General features: G+C 43.4%; 1 long non-coding RNA gene and 2 pseudogenes across 2 annotated transcripts in view; 1 reads left to right on the top strand and 2 right to left on the bottom strand.

Annotated features, from left to right (window-relative positions):
* Positions 1 to 19,470, bottom strand: part of LOC131277540 (uncharacterized) — a 202,586-nt gene that overhangs the window by 121,176 nt on the left and 61,940 nt on the right. The window lies entirely within an intron of this gene.
* LOC139438518 (olfactory receptor 2G2-like) lies at positions 7,091 to 11,425 on the bottom strand (annotated as a pseudogene).
* LOC131277543 (potassium voltage-gated channel subfamily B member 2-like) lies at positions 12,993 to 17,685 on the top strand (annotated as a pseudogene).

Here is a 19,470-nt window from a genome sequence, read left to right as displayed (position 1 = left end):
ATGAAGTCCCATTTATCTAATTGTTCTTTGCTGCTTATGCTTTGGGTGTGAAGTTCATGAAGCCATTTCCTATTACAAGGTCCTGTAGATGGTTCCCTACATTTCTTTCCAAAGTCTTTATGGCCTTGGCTCTTATATTTAGGTCCTTGATCCATCTTGAGTTGATTTTTGTATAAAGTGTGAGTTGGTAATCCTCTTTCATTCTTTTACATATGGATATCCACCTCTCCAGGCACTATTTGTTGAAGAGGTCATTCTCTCCCACTTGAATGGGTTTGGTGGCCTTGTTGAATATTATATGGCTGTATATATGAGGATCTATATCAAGACTCTCAATTTTGTTCCATTGGTCTGTGTGTCTTTGTGCCAATACCATGCTGTTTTCACTTCTGTAGCTTTGTAGTATATTTTGAAGTCAGGCAGTGTGATTCCTCCAATTTCATTTTTGTTTTTCAATATGTCTTTAGCTATTTGGGGCCTCTTTCCTTTCCAAGTAAATTTCAATCCTAGTTTTTCTAATTCATTAAAGAATGCTGTGTTGATCTTTATTGGGACTGCATTAAATGTGTAGATCAGTTTTGGTAGGATGGATATCTTAATAATATTTAGTGTTCCTATCCATGAACAGGGAATATTCTTTCATTTATTTAACTTTTATTTGATTTCCTTTAACAGTGTTGTGTAGTATTCTGTGTATAAGTCTTTTACATCTTTTGTTAAATTTATTCCTAGGTATTTGTTTTTTTATTTACTATTGTAAATGGTATTTATTTCTTGATTTCCTCCTGAGATTACTCATTATTGGTGTAAAGAAATGCTACTGATTTTTGCTCATTGATATTATAACCTGAGACTTTACTGAACTCATTTATGAGTTCTAGAAGCTTTCTTGTAGACTTCTTAGGGTTTTCTATGTATAGGATCATGTCATCTGCAAATAATGAAATTCTGACTTCTTCCTTTCCAATTTGAATGCCTTTTATGTATGGTTCTTGCCTCAGTGCTTGAGCAAGTACTTCTAAGACAATGTTAAATAGAAGGGGTGATAGTGGGCATCCTTGTCTTGTCCCTGATGTTACAGGGAAAGATTTTAGGATTTCACCATTGTAAATGATGTTAACTGTGGGTTTTTCATACATACCTTTTATCATATTCAGAAAATTTCCTTCTATTCTGATCTTTTGCAGTGTTTTTATTAAGAAAGGTTGTTGTATTTTGTCAAATACTTTTTCTGCATCTATAGATGTGATCGTGTGATTTTTTTCCTTCAATCTATTTATATGGTGTATTACATTAATTGATTTTCTTATTTTGAAATATCATTGCATACCAGGAATGAATTTCACCTGGTCATAGTGTATAATTCATTTAATGTGTTGTTGAATATGATTAGCAAGTATTTTGTTGAGGATTTTCACATCTAGGTACATAGAGAGATTGGTCTGAAATTTTCATTTTTTGTGGTGTCTTTGTTTGGCTTTGGTACTAGGGTAATGTTGGCATCATAGAATGAGTTAGGCAATGCTCCTTCTGTTTCAATTTTTCAGAAGAGTTTCAGCAAGATTGGTGTTCGTTCTTTCCAGAATGTTTTGTAGAATTCACCTGTGAAGCCATCTGGCCCAGGGCTCTTCTTAGTTGGGAAGTTTTTACTGACAGATTCTATCTCTTTCCTTGTGATTGGTTTGTTGAGATTATCAATTTCTTTTTTCATCAATGTAGGCCGCTTATGTGTTCCTAGGAATTTGTCCATTTCCTCTAAATTGTCCTTTTTGGAATATAGGTTTTTTTTTTTTTTAAGATTTATTTTTTATTTATTTTTCTCCCGTTATACACACCCCCCCTTGTCTGCTCTCTGTGTCCATTCACCACGTGTTCTTCTGTGACCACTTTCTATCCTTATCAGCAGCAACAGGAATCTGTATTTCTTTTTGTTGTGTCACCTTGTTGTGTCAGCTCTTCATTTGTGTGGTGCCATTCTTGGGCAGGCTGCACTTTCTTTTGTGCTGGGTGGCTCTCCTTATGGGGCACACTCCTTGCACATGGGGCTCCCCTACGTGGGGGACACCCCTGTGTGGCATGGCATTCCTTGCACACATCAGCACTGTTCATGGGCTAGCTCCACATGGGTCAAGAAGACCCAGGATTTGAACCGTGGACCTCCCGTGTGGTAGGCAGATGCCCTATCCATTGGCCTAAGTCTGCTTTCCTAGTTTTTCAAAGAGTACTCTTATGTTAGTCTTTATTTCTGTGTGGTCTGTGGTGATATCTCCTTTCTCATGCCTTATTTTGTGTATTTGCATCTTCTTTCCTTTTTTCTTTGTTAGTCTAGCTAAGGCTTTGTCAATTTTCTTGATCTTCTCAAAGAACCAGCTCTTGGTTTTATTTATTCAAGTGCTTTCTTATTTTCCGTTTTATTTAGTTCTGCTTTTATCATCTGTTATTTCTTTCTTCTTCATTTGGGGTTATTTTGTTTTTTGTTTTTTTTTTTTACTAATTCCTCCAATTGTGCAGTTATTTCTTCAATTTTTGCTCTTTCTTCTTTTTTGATGTATGAATATATGGCTATGAATTTTCTTGTAAGTACATCTTTTGCTGCTTCCCGTAAGTTTTGATATGTTGTGTTATCACTTTCTTTAGTTTCAAGGTAGTTATTGATTTCTTTTTTAGATTTCCTCCTTGACCCACTGTTTTTCTAAGAGTGTGTTGTTTAAATTCCATACCTTGGTGTGAAATCTGGGCCTCTGGCCCTTGCAGATTTCCAGCTTCACTCCACTGTGGTCAGAGGAATTGTTTTGTATGATTTCAATCTTTCTGAATCCATTGAAACTTTCTTTGTGGCCTAACATATGCTCTATCTTGGAGAATGATCCATATGCACTTGAAAAAAAATGTATATCCTGCTGTATTTGGGTGTAATGTTCTGTATATATTTATTAGGTCCAGCTCCTCTAATATACTGTTCAAAGTTTTTGTTTCTTTATTGATTCTCTTTTGAGATGTTCTGTCCAAAGTTGGTAGTGGTGTATTAAAGTCCTCCACTGTAATTGTAGAGGCATCTATTCTTTCACTTAGTTTTTCCAGTGTTTGCCTCATATATTTGGAAGCTTCCTTGTTAGGAGAATAAATGTTTATAACTGTTCGTTCTTGAAAGAATATCCCTTTCATTAATATGTAGTGTGCATCTTTGTCTCTCACAGTTGTTTTGCCTTTAAAGTCTATCTTGTCTGATATTAATATACCTACTCCTGCTCTTTTTTGGTTATTGTTCACTTGTAAGATTGTTTTCCAGCCATTCACTTTCAACCTTCTTGAATCCCTGGTTCTAAGATTTGTTTCTTGTAGACAGCATATAGATGGGTCATATTTCCTTATCCAATCTTCCAGTCTGAATCTTTTGACAGGTGAGTTTAATCCATTGACATTCAATGTTCTTACTTTCAAGGAATTATTTATATTAGTCATATTTTCTTTGGATTTGTGTTAGTCATGTTTTGTTTGATTTTTTTTTCTCTTTTTGTCTTTTAATTGCTCTTACACTCTCCTCCAACTCTGCCTCTCCTGTTTTTTTTCTTTCTTCCTGCAGAACTCAATATAGTATTTCTTGAAGGGCAGGATTCTTGTTGGCATACTCTCTTAGTTTCTGTTTATCTGTGGATATTTTGAACTCTCCATCATTTTTGAAGGCTAGGTTAGCTGGATATAGTATTCTTGATTGGAAATGTTTTCTTTTAGTACCTTGACTATATCATACCACTGCCTTCTTGCCTCCATGGTTTCAGATGAGAAACCATCTCTTAATCTTATAGAGCCTCCTTTGTATGTGATGGTTCTCTTTTCACTTGCTGCTTTTAAAATTTTCTCTTTGTCTTGATCATTGGATAATTTGACAAGTATATGTTTTAGGGTAGGCCTGTTGGGATTTATGTTTGAGGTGTATTGTGCTTCCTGGACATGTCCATCCATCTCCCTCAGTAGATTTGGGAAGTTTTCAGCCATTATTTCCTCCAAAACCCCTTCTATTCCCTTTCCCTTCTCTTTTCCTTCTGGAATGCAAAATGCATGCTTGTGCATTTTGCATTGTCATTCAGGCCCCTAAGTCCTAACTGGATTTTTTCTATCTTTTATTGATCAGTTCTACTATCTGTTTGATTTCAGTTGTACTGTCTTCCACATCACCAATTCTTTCCTCTGCCTCTTCAAATCTGCTGTTATTTGCTGAGAGTGTATTTTTGATTTCTTGAATTGTGCTGTTCATCATCATCATATATGTTATCTTTTTAAATATGATTGCAATTTCTTCTGTAGTCTCTCCAAGTATTTTCTTCATATTCTTAATCTCCTCCTTCACCTCATCAAATCGGTCACTAATATGTTTTGAGAACTTTAATTACTTGTTTGATGTTCTGCTCCTCTTCCTGTTTGTTTGTTTTTTTTTATTTGTTCATTGGGTTGGGCCTTGTTTTCCTGATTATTGGTTTGGTTTGTAATTTTTTGTTGCTGTCTAGTCATCATTTTATCTTGGGTTTAATCAGTTCCTTAGCTTCTTTTGTCTAGTCTTGTGGCTTAATTAGTTGTTTTTGCATATGTGTTATGTCTTCTCTTTGTCACTTTATTCTTCTTATTCTATTTTCTTGTTGCTGGCTAAGTTCACTTGAAGGGAAATATTAGGGTCAGGGAAAGCAAAATGAGTAAGAAAAGAAAATGTATAATAGTATTGATAGTATATGTTAACAGAGGAAACTTGTGAGATCTAGGATAATAGATATTAGACTTATGCAAGCTGTGTATAGTTATAACAATAAGTAAAGTAGAGTGTCTATAAAGAGAGTCAACTGAATATGAGGGGGAGTATAATATGAATTAAAAGGCCAGTGTTTTCAGGAGAGAGGTAAACAGAAAAGAAAGACAATAATACAAAGAGTGAATAAAAGACAGAAAATAGAACAAAGGTATTAGAAATAAAAAGTCAGAAAATTTGGGGGCCAAACAAAGAGAGGTGGAATGTAAGAGAAACAATAAATGATGGAGGACAGAAAGGTGTAGAGAAAAGAGGATAGTGTTGGTGGTCAAAATCAATACACACAGAGGAAATGGAGGATGAGGAAACAGCAAATGTGAAGTGCTCCCTGCAGCACCTAATACAAGAAAAAAAAAGAAGAGAAAGGAAGAAAAATTTTTAAAAGGGGGGAAGCAAGCAAAAAAAAAGAAAAGAAAAGAAAAGAAAAGAAAAGAAAAGAAAAGAAAAGAAAAGAAAAGAAACAAAAAGAAAAATAAAAGGGACTTTGGGGGGTAAAGAGGAAGGAAAAACCAGACGACAAAACAATGACAATAACAAAAAACCCAAAATTTCAAGCTAGAAATCCTCTTTGTGGTGAAATAAAATGCTTAGGAATCTGAAGTTCCCTCTTTCTCCCTTCCTCATTTCCCTCTCCTCCAGGGCAGCAGGAAAGTTGCGTGAGGGGCTCAGTAGGAGGTTCAAGTAGGTCCTTGGTGAATCAACTCAACACAGAAGACAATGACTCTTTATTTCCCATGAGAAAGCACCTACACCTCACCAGGAACCCCAAACATGCTATTGAAAACTTGGAAAGCACAGCCTATGGCCCCTCTCCCTTAGGTGTGCTGGGGGAGGACTAATTGATATTCTGACTCATCCTTCTCCCAGACCAAGTTTCCTATCCCAGGGTGTTTAGGTAAATTGGGCTTTTTCAGCAGATTCACCTCTCCTTTCTTCCCAGGCTCTCCCCAAGCCAGCTGGTATGCTCTTCCAAGCTCAAAAAAAAAGGGGGTGGGGGGGCAGAAAATTGAACCCACTCACCTGTCCCCGTCATGTCTCCCCCTAAATCTCTTGCACTCACAGAGTCAGTCCAAAACCAGAGGGCTAGGGTAATTACAACCTCAGGGAGCACTGGATTCGGGAATGGGAAGGCTGGGGTGGGATATTGTAGACTCAAGGTATGTGGGTCTGTGGAGCATGGGCTATGGGGGCTTAGGGGACATGGACCCCAGAACCACACACCCTGGAAACATGGGGCTTGGGAACACCACTGCACAACCAACAGTTTTCTGGGACCACTGCAGCCACCAGCCCTAGGTTGAAGGGTCCTGCCCACAACTTCTGACCTCCATGTCAGAAACCCAAAATTCTACCTCTAACAAGCACCACTCCTGTCACTGTCTCTCCAAATCAATGTCCAGACAGCTCTGGCCCTGCAAGCCCCCAAAACAACCTACTCTGGCAGGACTCCAACCCCACCCACACACTTCTTTTCAGGAGAGATTATGAGGTGCATTCACACAGATGCCATCTTGCTCTGCCCTAGAAATACATAATTTAACATGACGTTTTGAAGAGAAAAGGCCTGGGCTTAAAGGGAAAGCTGGGAGTCATTGTAAAGCCATATGTAAAAGTTTTATTTTAACCTGTGATTAAATCATAATGTACTGGCTCTTCTCAAAAACCTAGTGAGGGGAGAAATGTGAAAAATCAGAAAATTCTAATACAGGACTGGGGGCGGGGTGCAGTATTAGAGATGAACTCAGAGTGTAACAGGGCTTACATAGTGGACCTAAGAAGCTCAGGAATCCATAGTTATAGTTGATAGAACAATGTCACTGAAGTTTAGGGTTTGCTCTTTCTGTCCTGAGCAACTGGTCAGAACACATGATCTTTGCAAAATAAAAATTTTAATACTTTTGTAATAATTTATAGGCCATCTATTATATGGCTATGACTCTTAAGTAGAATAAACTTTATAAAAACAAGCTTTAAAAATAGTAAATCCTTAGAACAGTGATCTCTTTTTATTGGTCTGTTCCCTTTCAGATCCTAGAATACAGCCCAGTTTAGAGATAATGTAATGGTTGTTATGCAAATTGGCCAAGTCCCACAGCTCTTATGTGGTAAAATGGGCACTCAAATTCAGATTGTTCTGATTCTGAAATTCAAGCTCTAATTTAATCTCTTCTACTGAATTTCATTGATAGCATCATGAACACAGTCAAATTATTTATTGAGTCACCATTCATTAAATGATTCACCCTTAGTAATTCTCTCTTAAATGTTTCTTGATAATCATGTCCCACTCAATCATAGTTTCTCAAGAATTTTTTTCAGTGCTGCCTTTACTTCCTTGTTCCTCAGGGTATAGATGAGTGGGTTAAGTATGGGGGTCACCATGGTATAGAGGAGGGAAATAAACTTTCCCTGGTCCTTGGCTCTGTTCTTGGCTGGCTGCAGATACATGAAGGTGATAGTTCCATAGAAGATGATGACCACCAACAGGTGAGAAGAGCAGTCTCAAACACTTTATGTCTTCCAATGGCTGACTTGGTCTTCAAAATTGCTTGAGCCAGGTACCCACAGGAGGTTAGGATGAGTGACAAAGGCGCCACCAGGCATTATATGCTAGCCACAAAGCACTCAGGCTTGTTGAATGTGGTGTCCACACATGCCAACCTGATGAGTACAAGGACCTCAAAGAAGAAATGATCCACCTGGCGATGACCACAAAAGGGAAGCTGAAGGGTAAGTTGCGGCGGCTTGCTCGGTCGGTAGAGGTGGGGTCTGGCTGCGGACGAGGGGTCGGTCCAGCTCTGGACGAGGGGTCGGTCCCGCTTGGGACGAGGGGTCGGTCCCACTTGGGACGAGGGGTCGGTCCGGCAGCAGACGAGGGATCGGTCTCACAAGGGTTTGCGCGGTTCGGCTGATGGGGTCGCCCGGTGAAGCCGGCGACGAAGGGGTCGCTCAGCGAAGCAGGCGACGAACTGGGGACAAGGGAGGCCAGGCCCTTGTCGGGGGCTCTCAGGACTGGAGGGCGCACGGCAGAAGAACTACCACGGAGACAAGGTAAACACGCAAGTCCACTTTACTGAGGGAGAGGCAACAGTTTTATAGGGGCTGGGGAAGGCTGATTGGTCGAAGCCACGCCCTGTTCTGATTGGTTGCCGGCGAAAGGTCAGTGGGCGGTACTGGACAGGGGAGGGGTGGTGGTTAGGGATTGGCTGTCGCTGTTGCTGGGGGAAGGGGCAGGGTTTAGGGATTGGTGGCTGCTGTTGCTGAGGTGGAGGGCAGACTTGAGTTTCCTGCCCACGCCTGGCTATTGCTGCTGTCAGGGGAAGGGAATAGGGCGGGCTGGATTTTTCCGACCATGCCTGGCTGTTGCTGCTGTCGGGGGAGGGGAAAAGGGCGGGCTGGATTTCTCCGCCCACGCCTGGCTGTTGCTGCTGTCGGGGGAGGGGAAAAGGGCAGACTGGAATTTTCCGCCCTGCGCCTGCGCAGGGAGAAGGAAGAAGAAGGGTGCCGCCCCACAAGGCATCGGGTGGCGCTATCTGGTAGGAGGGGTGGCCGCGGAAGCATGGCTGCTGAGAAGGGGAGACCCGAGGGCACTCTGCGCCCATGCCGAGCTTCCTTCAGGGGTGGTGGTGGGCCCGACCAACCACCCTATTATGGGGGCAGCGGAATTAGGCCTACCGCGGCCGCTCCCCTGCCAGGCCAGCAAACCACACTTCAGCCTGAGGGGTGACCGCATTTCCCCCTTCTTTTCAAATAAGGACTAGGATGGCAGCAGCAACAAGTAGCTGAGGCCCAAGAGGCAGTAAGCAATGAGGGAAGTGGGGGTGAAGAGGGAGGTGAGTATGACGGGGATATAAATGTACAATTTAGGGGGTGGTTATCTTGCCGTTGCAAGCAAGGGTGGCCAATGTCCAATTCTTGTTGATCTCGGTGGCTATAAGGTCCATCTGCTTGTTAAAAGTCCAGGATGACAGCGCGTTACAGGTAGTTGATCTCTTCTTGGCGGCGAAGAGCAGTAGAGGCAGACTGTGTGATGGTCTGGAGGATCGCAGCGGTGAGGACAAGTCGTGTCAGGGCACCAGCGACGGTGGTGGCGGCAGCGTCGGGAGTGGTGGAGACGTAGGCGAGGACAATAAGAAGGCCAAAGTCTTGAGAGCGCGGCGATGGGAGCCGAGGTGCGCGGTGAGACGAGGGGTCGGAGCCGGTGGGACTCCGACGGTGGTCGCGGGCCAAAGGAAGGCCCCGACGAGGGGAAGGCAGAACTTCGAGCAGTGGAGCAAGGCAAAGGGGAGCAAGCGCGGAGGGGAGGAGGCAGAGGTGAAGGCAGGGGTGGAGGTGCTCAGGCACGCACTCCTGAGAGTTTTATTGGCGCCTCTTAATCATAGCGGGTCGGTATAAGCCCCCGACATGGAAGGAGAAAGCCATCCAGCGATTCTCCCAGACCGCCGTGGATCATATGAGGTCACCAAGGTTCAGGAGCAGCAATGCAGAGCGAAAAGATAGGGGTGAGAAGAGAGGAGGGCGTAGGGCTGTGGTAGGGTTACTTCAGACGTGCAAGCGCGCGCTCCCGAGAAATCCAAGGCTCCTCTTAATCATAGCGGTTCGGTATAAGCCCCCGACATGGAAGGAGAAAGCCATCCAGTGATTCTCCCAGACCGCCGTGGATCATATGAGGTAGCCAAGGCTCAGGTAGCAGCAATGTTGCATGAGAGAAGCCCCACAGTGAGAAGAGGGGGGGGGGCTGCCAGGTTATGGAGTGAGGCTGTGGTGGGGTTGCTTTGCCCCACGTTGGGCGCCAGCTGTGGCGGCTTGCTCGGTCGGTAGAGGTGGGGTCTGGCTGCGGACGAGGGGTCGGTCCAGCTCTGGACGAGGGGTCGGTCCCGCTTGGGACGAGGGGTCGGTCCCACTTGGGACGAGGGGTCGGTCCGGCAGCAGACGAGGGATCGGTCTCACAAGGGTTTGCGCGGTTCGGCTGATGGGGTCGCCCGGTGAAGCCGGCGACGAAGGGGTCGCTCAGCGAAGCAGGCGACGAACTGGGGACAAGGGAGGCCAGGCCCTTGTCGGGGGCTCTCAGGACTGGAGGGCGCACGGCAGAAGAACTACCGCGGAGACAAGGTAAACACGCAAGTCCACTTTACTGAGGGAGAGGCAACAGTTTTATAGGGGCTGGGGAAGGCTGATTGGTCGAAGCCACGCCCTGTTCTGATTGGTTGCCGGCGAAAGGTCAGTGGGCGGTACTGGATGGGGGAGGGGTGGTGGTTAGGGATTGGCTGTCGCTGTTGCTGGGGGAAGGGGCAGGGTTTAGGGATTGGTGGCTGCTGTTGCTGGGGTGGAGGGCAGACTGGAGTTTCCCGCCCACGCCTGGCTGTTGCTGCTGTCGGGGGAGGGGAAAAGGGCGGGCTGGATTTCTCCGCCCACGCCTGGCTGTTGCTGCTGTTGGGGGAGGGGAAAAGGGCAGACTGGAATTTTCTGCCCTGCGCCTGCGCAGGGAGAAGGAAGAAGAAGGGTGCCGCCCCACAAGGCATCGGGTGGCGCTATCTGGTAGGAGGGGTGGCCGCGGAAGCATGGCTGCTGAGAAGGGGAGACCCGAGGGCACTCTGCGCCCATGCCGAGCTTCCTTCAGGGGTGGCGGTGGGCCCGACCAACCACCCTATTATGGGGGCAGCGGAATTAGGCCTACCGCGGCCGCTCCCCTGCCAGGCCAGCAAACCACACTTCAGCCTGAGGGGTGACCGCAGTAAGTGTGGACTGAATCAATGTGGTGGCCACCCTACTAAGCCATTATAGAGGCCAAGACATGGCAGAGCTGATGATGCATGACAAAAGCATAATGTAGAGGACAGCAAACTGTAGCATAGCAATCATTGGACATCACAGTCAGGAGGATACACTCAGTGGAGCCCAGTGCAAGGGAGACATAGAGTTGAATCACACAGCCTCCAGATGTGATGGACTTATCTGAACCCCACAGGTTGCTAGAAGCTGGGGAATGATACTGCTGATGAAGAAGAGGTCCAGGAGGGAGAGATGGGAGATGAAAAAGTACTTAGGAGTGTGGAGTTTAGAGTCCAAGATGGACACCAAGATGATAGTAGTGTTGCCTAGAAGGGTCATGAGGTAAAGGAACAAGATGACTCCAAAGAGAACCAGCTCCAACTGAGGCTTGTCTGAAAAACCTATCAGAATGAATCCAGGGAGGGCACTCTCATTGGTCCACTACATTACTCTCATTTTGAGTCTGAATGATCAAGTCATATAATATATTAACCTCAGGAATTTTATGTCAAATCCATGACAATTAAGACTTAGTGCTGGGAAATCAAACTTTGGGAATAGGTGAAGAGAAAAGGCCAAAGTAGAGAACACCACTGTGTGATACCTTTGATTATTCCATGAACACAATCTATTTGCCATAGGTTTTCCATCTACCTTGAGGACAAAACAAAAGGTCATAGTGATTATAAAGTTAAAATGTACAAAAGATTGAAGTTTTCCCCACATTTTCAATGTAAAGGTAATGGCATTTCATAGAAACTGTGAGAAATATAAATACCAGAGAAATATAGTGCATTAAGAAAATCTACCAAATGGATAGGTAGATACGATGATGAAATACATCAGAGAGTTCATGATCACGTTTATGCATGCAATGTATTATGAGAATGCAGAGGAGTTTGAGTAACCTATGGAATGATATATTTGAGATTAGTTCTAGGGTGAACTGACAACCTGCTCTTACAGAGATGCAGAGTTAAAAATCCAGGCCTAAAGAATTGCAATAAGTCTAGAAATGGAGGTGACACTATAGGGTGGCATAGAAAATAAAAATTAAAAAAATTTTTAAAAAGTGAGTAGTTCACTAAGTTGAAATAATTAAAATAAAAAAACTCTTAGGGTCAGAATCTAGAATATAGGTTACCAGGGGAGGAGGTGGGGATAGGAAATGGGAATTTAAAGCCTAAAGGGTACTAGGTTCCTATTTGGAATCATGGAAAGGTTTTGGGAATGGATGGTGTTGACGGTACTACAGCATTGTGAGTGCAATTAACAACACTGAAATACATTTCTGCATGTGATTAAAAGGGGAAGTGTTAGCTAGTATACATAGTTACAGAATAAATTTTTTTAAAATCCTTGGAAATACACTACACAGTGAATGCTATGTTACACAATGGACTCTAGTTAATAGAATAATTATAAAAATATGCTGTCATCAGTTGTAACAAATGTTCCACATCAATGCAAGTGTTGGTAGTAGAGTGGTAATAGGAACCCTGTATTTTGTGAATGGTTGTTTTGTAAACTCACAACTTCTCTAATATAGAAAAAAATTAAAAGAGCAAGTAACTAAATTTAGAAGGGATTATTGCCTATATGGACTAAATCAAATAACAGGATATGGTAATTAAAGATAAGTTTGAGTCAATTTTTCAAAGACCTTAAATGTCATTAAACCTTATTTGGATATAATTGGGTAAAAGAGAAGTAAGGTCTTTGTAAGAGGGATGTGGTTTTGTTTGAATTTTCTTTTTAAAGATATGCATCTACACAGTGTAGTAAAATTTAAAACAGAAACCCCTCTAGTCCAGAAACTCTGTTTAAAAAATAAATGGATATCTTGTGCACCCCAGTCCGCGAGCTGCAGGGTGGGGAAAGGCTCCCGAGTGCCGTGCCTCATCCCCCACACCCAGCCTGATCCCTGCACACAAACAGCCTCCCTGCCTGCGCTGCTGAGCCTCGGGCTGCCAAGGCAGTGGTGACTCTTCGGCTGCGCTGCCCGCTTCAGCTCCTTCCTCGCGCTGGATTTCTCGGCAGGGAGCCCCGCGTGGGGAAGGGGTGAAGAGCAAGTAAGACAATTGTTCTTTAAAGGGTGCCTTAGCTTTCTCCCATTACCTCTCCTTAAGCCTTCCTCCTAGAGACGGTGAACCAGAGTCAGGACCGTACAGACAAGGGGGAGAAGCCCGCAGGATCTCCAGCCAGGGAGACTCTCCTCTGTGGAAGGGAGGGTTTTCCAGTGACAAATCATTAGCGAAGGGAATCGTCGCGGGGACAGGCGCCCAGCGGGAGCGGGAATCCCACAGCCTCTGTGGTGCCCGAGGCTGTGCCTCAGCTGAGCGGGTCTGTGGAGCTACCTGTGCCTGTAGAGATGCCTGTCTCCAAGGGACAGTGCTTCATCTGACCTTCCCGAGCTTGTTCTATGAAGGACCCTAGCCCTGAGGTTTTGTCTAGTTCAAATTGGCAGAAAAGCTACCCCTGGGTAAATAGGAAGACTTCAAGGTCGACACTGTCTCTTCCACCAGAACCAGTGGGCATCCTTAGGAGCAAAACGCGTTCTAGGAGAGTCAAAATCAAAGGAGGGGCCTCAACAGCCAAGTTCTGTGGAGAACGCTGACTGGCTACCGAGGACACGCTTGGGGAAGCTTTAAGCATGCAACACCCATGGGAGCCTCCTGGAAGTGTGTGATGACTATAATTTGAACAAGAAGGAATATTTTTTTGATCCATATCCAGGAGCCTTCACTTCCATTTTAAATTCCTACTGGACAGGAAACTCCACATGATGGAAGAAATGTGGGCTCTCTCTTTTGACCAAGAGCTTGGTTACTGGGGAATTGATGAGATTTATTTAGAGTCCTGCTGTCAAGCCAGATATCATCAAAAGAAAGAGCAAATGAATAAAGAACTGAGGCACGAGCCCAAGGCAACGAGAGACCAAGAGGGAGAAGAGTTTGATTATACCTACTGCCCTGAGAAAGGAAGAAACTGGGACTTGCTGGAAAAACCGAACTGATTAGTAACTTCAAAGCCATGAAATATAAAACGATTTTCACTGTGGCTCTGATTTTGGAGTCAAAGAAAACTGTGATCCACCAATTGTCCACCTTGGACTTTCCAGTTTCCTTTGACTAAAAGTTTGGAAGATCTTAGCCGTCATGTCTATCCTATTCATTTCACACTCCATCATTACTTTATCACTCAACACATTACAGGAGCTGCAGGAAACAGATGAATTCAGACAACCAAATGACAACCCCCAGTTAGCACATGTGGAGGCTGTGTGTATTGCTTGATTTGTGGGAGTACATTTTACTGTTCCTATCCTCATGCAATAAATGGAAGTTCTTTAAAGGCCCACTAAACATCACTGATTTGCTGGCTATTTTACATTACTATGTCACCATTTTCCTGATGGAATCCAACAAAAGCATGCTACAGTTCCAGAACATGAGGTGTGTGGCTCAGATCTTCTGATTCATGCATATCCTGAGAATCCTAAAACTCAAAAGACATCCAATAGGCATGCAGTATCTGGGTTTCACCCTCAAAGAGAGTTACAATGAATTTGACTCATTGATACTGTTTTTGGCAATGGGGATCATGATATTTTCAGCCTGTCATCTTTTGCTGAGAAAGATGAAGATGCTACCAAATTCACCAATATCCCCACATCATTTTGGTGAGCCACCATCACCATGACCATTATAGGCAATGGTGACATTTACCCTAAAACACTATGATAGAAAATCATGGGTGGCCTCTGCTGTATTGCTGGGATCCTGGTTATAGCCTTCCCCATCCCAATCATTGTAAACAAATTTTCAGAGTTTTACAAGGAGCAGAAATGCCAGGATAAAGCAATTAAAAGAAGACAGGCTCTGAAGCAGGCAAAAGGGAATGGAAGCATCATTCTATGAACTTAAGGTATGCCTTCAGTGGATGTATGGAACTGAGAGATGCAGCTGTGGAGAAGGCAGGAGAGTTGGCCAATATGAAGGACTCAGCCAATGATTATTAACTGTCTCCCAGCCTGTAGAGGTGGGCTGGGAAGGCACTGTCTGAAACAAGTTCCTACAAGTCTTAGGAGAATAAGCACCAGAAAGTTAGCCAAAAGGAATCCCAAGAGCAGGTGAACAACACTCCTTCCTTCAGCCACAGCACCTAAGTGACCAGAAACTGGAGATGCTATACAATGAAATCACCAAGACATAGCCTCCTTCTCACCTAAACCCAGACTACCAGGAAAAGACCATCTGCGTTTGAGGAAGAGATTGAGGTGGAAGGGGTGGCCCGCCCCCAGAGCAGCTGGCCTTGGTGCACACCAAGATCATGATGGACATGAAAAGCATTGACAGCATTGACAGCTTCACCAGCTGCACCACTGAATTCACTGAGACAGAGACTTCCCCTGCCACTGCCCTCTGCTTCCCACTTGCAGGGGAAGTTCCTCACTGACCTTATGTGAACAGAAGAGCACCACAGAGCCTAGGTCCCCTGTCTCTAACACTTAGAGAGAAAGGGCCGGCTGTGTGGGATGCTGCCTTGACACATCCTCCAATTGACATAACTGTGAACCTGAATGCCCATGGTTCCCAGGGTGGCCCACAGTCCTCCACAGTCTGGCATTGTCCCAGACAGCCCTAAGGGCATGCTGAAAGGCAACAACTCACTCAAGCCCAGATCCCTCAAAGTGAACTCTCAGGAAAGTAGATGCGGTGCACCACAGACACCCCACCCCCAGCACAGCCAGGCCACTGCCAGTCATCACAGCTGACTCTGCTCACCACCTCATAGCACATCAGCACCAACATCTTGGAAGAAAACTCTCCCCAGGGAGACACACCTTTGATGGGAGGTTTCTGACAACTGTCAGGGACCTTCAAAAGGTTTATCCCCTCAGTTTCTCAAGCAAAAACAGTTTCTTTTCAAGGGAGAGGAGGAGCTTCATTGAAATAGACACTGGTGAAGACAATGACTCTTTTCTTTTTTTCCACTCTAATCCATATTTTATTACTCCATCCTGAGGACCCTGAGATGGTGATATCCACTCCACCTCTAAATTGAGAGGGGCCTTAGATCCCACATGGCTGATGGATGGAATTCTCCTGCTTGCAGCTGTAGACCCTCTGGGTTCCCTGGTGAGATGGTTGACTATCATCACCTCCGTTAGCTGACCTGGGTCCAATGAACTGTAGAGTAGGTGTTGCAACTCTGCTGAAGTTCAGGGCCCAGCTGGCACATAGACAGTCCAGAGATTCAAGACTCCTGAGCATACACCAACCCCAGTGCCAACCACAGGTTCAGTAAAAGTGACAGAAGAGGCATGCATAGAGAGGTCATATCTGTGTCCAACTCTGTTGCACTCAGGAGCACAAATGCCAAAGTTGGACCCACTGGCAAGCAAAAAACTGCAGAGCCATCTGCCATGACCATAGGGCTTAGGTGTCTCCATAGCCCTAAGGAGCACCACTACCTGGGGTTGTATCTACTTTGGCTGTCTCTGAGATCCTGCTGAGATGTGCATAAGCGCAAGCCTTCTGATGACCTCCCAACTCATTTTGAAAACTCTTAGCCATATAAACTCATTTGTCTTTATCATTTCCCCCTTTTTTCAAAGTCTTTTTCTAGTAGCATTACCAGCTGGTGCTCAGCAGTAATCCCTCTGCACCAGGGAGGCTCATCCCTGGGAGTCATGTCCCTTGATGGGGGGGATGTAATGCTGAGTTTGGCTTAGAGAGTGGCCACATATGAGTAACATGGAGGCTCTCAGGAGGTAACTCTTAGGTACCCTGCAGCTCTAGGCCAAGTTGAAAATTCAAGCACACAGGCTCATAAACATAGTCATCAGTATCAAGGGCCCAACATTGGACCATCCTTCTTCTCTGTGCCCTTGCACTTGGGGGACTGTTGCTGCTCCATTGGAGAGTGTGACAGGGTTTTCCAGAATGGGAACTCAGCATTCCCTCAGTTTTCATGTGATACTCTACCCTCTATGTCAATACCCAACAAACATCTGAACAGATCTATGTAACCTATATGCATGCCCTGGAGAATTCCCTCCCACCCTAAGGGGAAGGGGAGAGAGGAATAGAATAGTTAAAAGAGGGGGTTACTGGGGGGGGCAATGGAAGTGTTCTGAATGATCCTGCAATGATGGATACTGGCCATTTTAAATATCACCCAAATTTATAAAGGTGTACAGTCTACAATACAAACCATAATGTAAATTATATTGTAACCAAAAATTTATAAAAGTGCATAGTCTAAAATGTAAATGATAATGTAAACTATAATGGAACCATGATTGGTAGCTATGTTTAAATATCTGTACATCAGTTGCAGCAAATATAGCATCCACATGTAAAAAAAATCATTCTGAGGAAGGGGGAAAGGGGTTTGATGTTAGGTATATGAGAGTTCCCTGTATTTTATATGTGACTTTACTGTGACCTAAAACTTTGAAGATATAATTTAAAAAAAGAGTTTGTAGACACTGAGGAAGGAATGGAAGAGATTGTCTTGCCACTGTACACACACACACAGGGCAATACCTATTAGAGAGATGAAAGGCAAAACATCAAAAAAATTTTTTATATTTTTCATTTTTTAATGCCCCAATTTATTTTTTACTTTATTTTAGTTTTTCTAAATTTTTATGTATTCTATTTCTAATCTTTAAGACTATCACTAATATTTCATTTTCTGTTTAATTGAACTTGGAAATATTTTAGACTTCATTTTTGAAGAAGTTTTGGATCACAGAGGGGTTCAACTATGGCAGGGGAGGAACACTGATGTGGGGTGTCATTGACAATGACTTTTTAGAGTTCCAAGGGATGAGGCAGGACCAGCAGGCAAACTCCAGCCCAAATTGCTTTGCAGATAAGCCTAGTGATGGAAGAGACCCTTTAAGAGAAAAAGTTTCTGTTGGCTCTTCCTCCCCAGGACACAGATCACAACTGCAGGCAAGACATTCACCACGCTATGGGTGAGTAAGAAAGGACAATAGTCAAGAAGGGTATAAGATGGAAAACCACTTCTTTGCCCCAGAGACTCATTCCAATCCAGGAGAGACAAATTATTTTCCCACATGTGAAACTAGCATTGACTAGTTACAAAAGCAATAAAAAAGAAAAACAAACAAAACTCTTATTCCTTAAAAAACACAGGTAACCATGTCTGTGGACTAACCCACCCCACCTATCCCAAAAAAGTGCATAAAATATTGCTTTTGCATGGCATGAACCATTTTGTTTAAGCACAGTTAAATAGTTAAGACTGCATTTGTAACAAAAAATGACTGAAGAACAGTGAACAAATAGAGCTCTATTAAGACCCAGAAAAAATAAATGGATATATATATATACTATATATATATATGAGTAAATGAAAAGCTTATTTTTTTGAGATTATATGTTCTACTTAATTTTCACATGCAGCTCTATTCATTTACAAACTTTTTTAGAGCACATTTTAAAGTACTGTATATCTCTTTAAAAAAGCAACATGACTTAATTATTTGTCTTTAGACATGAAATCAATTAATGTATCCATCCTTAATTATTGAATGGATATTATGTCCAAGATCCTACACTACATATCAGGAATATAAAATTAAAATTACATTGCAAACAAGAACTCCATTGGCTACTAGGAAGAAACAATCAAGCCCCAAAATAAGTAGAAGTTGTTATAGGTTCAACCATATATTCTCCCATCAAAACCTAATTACAGCAATGAGGACATACCTCCATGGGATTTCAAGTTGGAGGGTTGATGGATGTGAAATGATTGCAGGCCTTCTCTGTGAACCCTCTCTTCAGAATAACAATGTGCAAGTAAGTATTAATATGTAGACATGAAGAAAGGGGACGAAAGTGAGGAAAAACCAAAAAAGGTAAGGCAAGCAATAGAAATGTAACAAGCATTTAACCATTATCATTAGTTAGTGGTGCAGGGAAGAGAGTCACGATGCATTTAGTAGAGATTTAAAGAGTAAATGACATGGGTTTTGAAAGTGGGCATAATGCCTTAATTCCAGAAAAGAAAATCATAAAACCCATCAGGTTGTTTAGGAATGAATATGAATAAAGTCGAGGCTGCCAGTTTCAACAGCTGTGGTAACCAATGTTTCTTTGCACTCTCGATCTCAAGCAGCCTGGTACATGTTCCTCCTTGCAGGCAGCCAGTGAGAACCTACACACTAGATATCATCGAATATGCTTAGAAGAGCAGTCACTAAGCACTGAGTCACTAGAGGGTGAAGAGAATCCATAGTCCTATCTACAGGGGAGTGTTCACCAATGTAATCCTCTGAAAGAACCCTCAGATCAATGGGAAACTATACCAAGTATACCAAATGCATAATACATGCACTGTTTGATCTGGATGTTGAGCTCAGAAAGCTTCTGTCTACTCTGACCTGTTTTGGAAAAGAGAAATGTGCCCTGCCTTTTTGTGCTGCATTTATCTTGAGAGAATGCCAGGGTTGGAACCCTGGCTACCTGGAGAGGTTCAAGAGTAGGGTGATAGATCTGAATACTGTGAGTCCCTGACTCACTCACCTTGAAAAGTGATTTCCTTTTCTCAGAAATAAGTTTCTCCATATATCAAGTGAGGGTGTTAACATCAGTTTCTTGATTCATCTAAATATCTTACATGAAGAACTGAAACCACATTTGCTGTAAAATATATCTTAGCAGGATCCCATGAACTGTGAGTCAAGAAGATAGCTGTGAGTTCCTGGTGGCCATGATGATAATAACTGACATTTACATAGAGCTCACTGGATGCCAAGATCTGTTCTGAGATCTTGACCTCTAAGAGACTATGTAGAGCAGTAACATGCTCAAGAAGACTTTAGGGGAGAGACAGATTTTGAGCACAGGAGCTCACCT

Source organism: Dasypus novemcinctus, unplaced genomic scaffold (genome assembly GCF_030445035.2).
Source record: "Dasypus novemcinctus isolate mDasNov1 unplaced genomic scaffold, mDasNov1.1.hap2 scaffold_134, whole genome shotgun sequence".
Classification (NCBI taxonomy): Eukaryota; Metazoa; Chordata; class Mammalia; order Cingulata; family Dasypodidae; genus Dasypus; species Dasypus novemcinctus.
The sequence above is the reverse complement of the archived record's forward strand: the minus strand, read 5'-3'. Positions and strand labels throughout refer to the sequence as shown.